A 7,196-nucleotide genomic window follows, 5' to 3' on the forward strand; every position below is an offset into this window, starting at 1 on the left:
TCCTGCTCAGCCTGGAACCCATTGGGGGGTGTGCAGGCAGGCAAAAGTTGGCCTGGGGGTGGAGTTGGGTATGGCATTCACACTATGTTGCCCCGACTGCCCCAGGCGGCATGATGCCGCACCCCCATTGCATAGTGGACACGTTGAAGCACTCCTAAGGACCACTGAAAGCTGCACTTTTTTGCGGCTCCGTTTTGTGCCATGGAAAGGCCAGATCAGGTGCATCATGCATTGCCCACCCAGATCCAGCAAAGAGAGAGGCAGTTGCAGGCCACCCCTTAGGGGGTCACCTCTTAGTGACCTTGGGCGATCTCACTCTCGCCTCTCAGAGGCATGACAACCCTCTTTGAACAACTTGCCAAGAAAATCTCATGACAGGGTCACCTAAGTCAGACATGACTTGGAAGGCACACAACAACAGATCTCTGTGAAGGTACTTGCTAGTGGCATGCCGTCTCCCACAGAACCTGTCCACCATTTACCACCATTCCATCCCAAACTCATTTGATTTGGAACCTAGCATGGTTAGCCTGGTCAGTAATAGATGGTGGGTGAGGCATTCAAGTAGTTTCTAGGAAAGACAACTGCTGCCATTAAGAGTGACAGACTGGGTTAGATGGACTCATGATCTGATTCTGATAAGGCAACATCTTATGTTCATATGATTATGTAGTGGTCACTAAGAGTAAGCTTAAATGACAGCCATAATTGCATATCTGAGTCCATGTCTGATGGTTTGGTTTGGTTTCCAGACCATGACCATTTTTGGATAATTATAGCTTATCAAGTTGAGATACAAATTAGCTTTCTCCATGCATTGGTTTTCTTTCCAGCTGGATAAACGGAAAACTACCATGAAATCTTAGTTAACTACCGTATTATTGCTTGTTGTTTTGTCCAACAAGGGAACGATGGTTAACCATTTCAAAACAAGCCAGGCTATGAAATATGGTGGGAAGTTTGGTTTAATATCCTATGTTTGAAGCTGTTAACCAGAGTTCTTGATATTGATGAAATGCAAAAACTATGCCAGCTGAAGATTCTGAATTGTTTGATATTGTATGATGGAATTGCTGTGTGGGCAAAAGCCTTATTCTACTTTAGATTCTTGAGAAAATATGTTGTCATATTCTCCCACTATGTGTAGAAAAAGAAAATGTATCTAAAGTGCCAAATTTAACACAAGTGAACATCTTGGTACTTAAAAAAATATTTAGATGGCTGTGTGCTATACATTAATAATCAGAGTGGTGTGTGTGTCATCTGTCCATCATCAAGGATGGAAGTGGCAAAAGTAGGAAAAGACCATGAAGGCAGGGCTATAGAGGTGTTTATGCAGGAGATAGATGGAGCCAGAGAAAAAGCGACTTGCAGATTCCAACAAGCTATACCCCTAAGACTGGTATAGAGAACCCAATGGCCTTGTGCAAATGAGAATTGAGTGCTCAAGATCACTGCCAAATACACGATTAAATGTAGCTGCTTAGACAGGAAGTCCCTGTCTAAGTTTTTGTTTGCTGACTTGCAGCTTCAGGTGAAGTAATGTATGCAGTATCTAGTCTACCTAGACCTACAATCTGAATCAAATAACCAAGCTAAGATATTCTGGGAGATATAGAAGGGTTTATTAAGTTCATCTTTGCTTCATAAAATTTCTAAATACTTTGCCATTACAGTTACCTCACCAACAACATGCCAAACTGGAGCGTTTTCCCATCAGCTTCAAAACCTACTTCTCAGGGAACTCCGCCATATTGGCTGTGGGGGTGAACTTTGGGGGCGCTATGGGCATGGGCATATCGCGTGGTGAGGATCTCATGTACAAGGCACACCTTCCGCACCTGAGTGAACTTATCTTTGACATGAGGAGGATATCGCACTGCTGGCACACCTGAAAAAGTGATGAAACTTGGCCAGTATGTGTCTCATGATCCACACAGCGTAGAGCAGATTGAGTGGAAGCATCCATCTTGGATGTCGAGAAGCTGGGCCTGAGGAATTTCGCAAGGAGCTGGAGAGGCATTCCCGTGACTTGAGACTAAAGGTGGAGATAGCTGGGGAGCCAGAGATCTTGTGTGCTACAGCAGAGTAGACAAGGTTAGTAATCTGGCAGCAGATCACATCCTGAGACCCATTGGGGGGGGGGGTGAAACATAAATGGCTAAAAGTCCTCTCTATAAAGATGCACAAGGATTTTTAATTGAAAAGATGAGCCAGCACTCCTGTTGTTTCAAATTCCATTCCAGAGTGGCATAGAATAAGCCCAGAAGTTTGCAAATCAATTTGGGAGGACTGTGTGTGATCTCCAGCGGCATGATCTCCCTCAAGCTTCTTAAGCCTCAAACCATGGATAAGGAGCATGGGTCACCAGGTGTGTTTTTAGACTGCAATCCCCATTGTAATGGCTAATTAGCAAAGAAAGAGGGAACATGAAAGTGCAGTCCAGCACATCTGGAAATAGTGTTTTTGGTGGGTTTTTCAGGTATCTGGAAAGTTACATGCTCCCTGACCCTTCCTTAAAGCCAAAGCTCCATGTGTTGGGCCCAATCCATTATTTCCATGTGCGAAGTCAAAGCTTTCGGCTGGCATCCATGGTTTTTGTGGGTTTTCGGGCTATGTGGCCATGTTCTAGAAGAGTTTCTCCTGACATTTTGCCAGCATTTGTGGCTGGCATCTTCAGATGTGCAATTGTGAAATTTATTTTCTGTCCTCCATTACGAAGTCCTAAAAGAGACTGTGGTCAGGAGGAATCAGTCAGGAATCCTCCATTGGTCACATCTTAGATTTGTGGTTTTTGCATGTATATTGTTTTTACCAGAGTAGAAGCACTAGAGCATCTTGCTTCTATAGATCTATCTCACTGGGATCTATGCATATGTAAGTATGGGAACAGAATCATGGAGTTACCAGGAACTTCCAATATCATCTTAGTTCCACCAACTGCTAGTGGGAAGAAATTTGGACAGTGTGTGATGCAAATAAGTAAATACACTGTGATAGAAAACATCCAGCATTCATCAGAGCTAAATAATAGAATTATTTATATGCCGCCCAATCACTGGTAATCTGGGCGGTTTACAACAGAGGATAACAGACAGTTCCCTGCCCTCGGGTTACAATCTAAAAAGCACGACACAAAAGGGAGGGAATGGGGGGGGAGGGATCAGGTCCAGCTTCTTCTCTCCTCTGAGGTGACACAGATGGATGGAGGAGGGCTCTTTTTCTTAATCGAGGCCGGGCCCGATGGCGTTGGGCCTATCCTTTGCTCCTCCAGGCCAGAAGATGACAGTTGGAAGGAGGGAGGGGCAAAATGATAGGAATGTGAACCAAGTATTGCTTGATCAAATCCACATTTCACCTTCTCTACTGCTCCTTAACTAGCTTGCTCAGTAGCCTTAGATGTGCTTAACCTTAATCCCCTAACCCTATAATATGGAAATAATTCTGGGTACATTACAGGTTTTCTTGTAAGACAGATATGTAATGTATTTGTGTAATGTTGTGAACATTCTAAAAGAGCTGTACAAATGCTAGGTACTAGTGCTTGTGGATCCTTCCTACTTACTGCATTCTAATACATATCGTCTCCTTTCTTACTGCATTTTCCCCAGCAGCAAATGACTTGCAAGGTTCACTGTCATTTTCCTTTCCTTTAGATCAGCAAGGAACAGGGCCACCTCACACCAGGATAGGAAAAAGGATGTATCATCCCCACAGCGAAGCCAATCCAGTCCACATCGTCGGAACAGTCGGACAGAGGGCGGTGAGCACACAAAGCCATTTGTTCTGACAGATGAACAGTTTTTATGTGGGATTTTTGCCCCCCAATACGTTAATTTAAGCATTTATATACAGTGCATAGTTTGGTCTTTGCAGCTATGTTACATGCTTATGCTTGCATCTTTTGAGTACACAACTCTTTCTTGCTTCTTCCCTAAAACCAAGCTAGAGTAACCTATTGAATCATTGGAATTATATAGATGTTGAGTTTCGAAATGTCCATTGATTTCAGTGGGTTTATTTCGGTAAAATTAAAATAAAAAAGGATTTAAGCTAAATGTTGCATATGGATTATGGCTTCCCCCACCCACCGTCATGGAAGTCGCAAAGTCCTTCTCCTGTGTGAGAGAATAATTCAGATGTCCATCTTAATGTGGGTTGTGAGGAAACTCAGTGTGGGAATTTTGGCTCTCTTCCAGCCTTTCCTAAGGCCTGACACAAGTGAGAAACAGGGTATTGGGTCAGGACGGGGACTGATGTTGGCCTAACAGGCAATTATGATTGTAACTCCAGTCTAGACTTAGGGGGGGACCCTCTCTGGGTTCTATCGAGACTTTCTTCGAAGAGCACTTATGATGGTTAGTTGGCCCAGATCCACACCAGCTTTAAGACATTAAAAAGGGTCATTTGGATGACTAAAGATCTATGTAGACGCATTCTGTTCCCAGGACCAACCAGAGCCTAGAGAGGGCTTAAGGGCAACTGTTATATCCTGTTTGTACTGAAAGAAAGGAGGAAATGCTCCCCATATGACGGACCTCCTCTTAAGAGACAGTCTTCAATAAGGATGCTCCCTCTCACCTATGTTTTCTATTTTTCCCCATTTTTTAGACCATCTGGAGAGAAGAAACCTACGAGCCCAAGCATCCAGTCTGAATGGTACCAATCAGAGTGTAAAGAGTCTCTGCCATGTGGAATCCCCTGGGAGCCTTGAACCAGTTCTGGTGGAGGATGTTCGGTGCGACCGTGGAAGCACAGTGGGCACAAAGTGGCGGTGGTGTGTTTGGTTCTGTTTTCTTCTCCCGTTTCTTCCTGCCTGTTGTCTCTGGAGCCTTAGTTTTTTTTGTGATTTCCCCCTTTTTCCATTTCTTATACATGTTCCGTTTCAAACTTAGCTCAGTTGAAAGTTTCTTAGTCATCCATCCTGGTTTCTTGAGACACCTCCCATTTTTCTTTCTCACTGGAACTGTTTGAAATTGTGCCTTCAGTATCTCCGTTTTGAGAAAGTCACACTGGCTTCTTCATCAGGCAAACAGGAGAAAGAAATTGAAGATATTGGTCAGAGCCCTGCATTTTCTGTTTCTGGTCTTAGTTCAGATGGAAGGGAGGGCTATCTGCAGGCTGGCACTTCCCCCTTTGGCCATGTGGTCACTAGTAGATTTTCAAAGTCAAGGAAATGTAATACCCATTTGCAATTCAAAGATATTTCCTTGGAATTCAGCATGCCTTCTTGCTTTGTGAAGCTATGGGCTCCTATCTAGGTAGAGAACACTGAATTGGCTCAACAGTACTATATGTGAGAAGGATTTTGCGATTAGTGTTGATCATAAATTGAACATGAGCCAACAGTGTGAAGCTAAAGCAAAAAAAGGCAAATGCTGTCTTAGTCTGCAGGAACAGACCTGTAATTTCCAAGTCATGGGAAACAATGGCCCATTCCGCACAGGCACCCTAGTACGTGCTTGACACCCCTAACCCTAGTATGTGCCGAGTGCGTACAAAATGGTGGCCCCCATTCTACATGGGCGCCGCCATCTTGACATAGCGGATGCTTAGCATCCGCACATCTCGGTGTGCTAATGACACCGCAAGTGCACCACTGGCACCTTGCGGCATCATTAGCGCGCCGCAAAAAGAAGCCGCTTCTTTTTGCTGCTTGGAGGAGTCACGCGGTTTGGCCACTGAGGCTCCTCTGCGCAGCAAATGAGGGCGCTTTGCAGACCACCCTTTTGGGAGGTCTGTAAAGCGCCAATAGTCCCAATATATTCTGCACTGGTCAGGCCTAATCTGGAATACTGTGTTCAATTCTTGGCACCTCATTTTAGGAAGGATATAGACAAGTGGGAGCAGGTCGAGAGAAGAGGATGTTAAGTATTATAACACAACATATGAGAGGTTGAAGGTACTGGGCATGTTCAACCAAAGAGACACCTGAGGGGTGATATGATCACACTCTTTAAATACCTCAAGGGCTGTCACAAAGAAGAGGGTACAAGCCTGTTATCTGCTGCCCCAGGATAGAACAAGGCCTAATGGTTTGAAGTTACATGAGGGTAAATTGTAATTGAACATTAGAAGGAATTTTTTTTGATAGCGAGAGAAGTTTGGCAATGGAATCAATTGCCTAGGTAACTGATAGGGTCTCCTTCTCAGGATGTCTTCAAAAAAGGCTGGACAGCTACAATTGGGGATGCTCTAGCACAGTGGTCCCCAAATTGTGCCCTTTAAGAGATTTTGGACTTCAGCCAGCCATGTTGGGCAGCAGTCTAGGATTCCAGGAACAGAAGTCCAGAATCCCTTAAAGAGCAGTTTGCAGAAGAGTTTGCACTGAGCCGGGGGTTAAACCCAATGGCCCATGGGACCCCCTCTAACTCTATAATTCTATGCTGATATACTTAACTATATTTTGTGCAATGATAATTAAAATATACATTGCAAAAGATTAATAACCTCAAAATCAGGGATGGGGAACCTTTGACCTTCCAGATAGTTTGAGCCAACAACTCCCAATATTCCTTACCATCCCACCTGGAATATTGTGTCTAGTTCTGGGCACCACAATTCAAAAAGGACATGAGAAACTGGAGCATATTCAGAGGAGGACAACTAAAATGGTGAAGGGTCTGGAAACCATGTCCTATGAGGAACGACATAGGGAGCTGGGGATGTTTAGCTTGGAGAAGAGAAGGTTAAGAGGTGATATAATAGCCCTGTTTAAATATTTGAAGGAATGTCATATTGAGGAGGGAACAAGCTTGTTTTCTGCTGCTCCAGAGAACAGGACCCAATACAATGGATGCAAGCTCCAGGAAAAGAGATTCCACCTCAACATTAGGAGGAACTTCCTGACAGTAAGGGCTGTTCAACAGTGGAACACTTTCCCTCGGAGTGTGGTGGAGTCTTCATCTTTGGAGGGCTTTAAGCAGAGGCTAGATGGTCACCTGTCAGGTATGCTTTGATTGAGAGTTCCTGCATGGCATAATTGGCAATTCTCCTGGAAGACAGGAGAAGTGCCAGTAGACTGAAGGAGGGCAAATGTTGTCCCCATCTTCAAAAAAGGGAAAAAAGAGGATCCCAACAATTATCGTCCAGTTAGTTTGACATCAATACCAGGAAAGATTCTAGAGCAGATCATTAAACAGAGAGTCTGTGAACATCTAGAAAGCAATGCCATAATCACAAAAAGTCAACACGGG

At 44.1% G+C, this 7,196-nt stretch overlaps 1 pseudogene; it reads left to right on the forward strand.

Moving 5' to 3' along the window:
- The first annotated feature begins 521 nt into the window (after positions 1–521).
- LOC121926970 lies at positions 522–4,714 on the forward strand (annotated as a pseudogene).
- Positions 4,715–7,196: the final 2,482 nt, after the last annotated feature.

This window comes from Sceloporus undulatus, chromosome 1, assembly GCF_019175285.1.
Source record: "Sceloporus undulatus isolate JIND9_A2432 ecotype Alabama chromosome 1, SceUnd_v1.1, whole genome shotgun sequence".
Lineage (NCBI taxonomy): Eukaryota > Metazoa > Chordata > Lepidosauria > Squamata > Phrynosomatidae > Sceloporus > Sceloporus undulatus.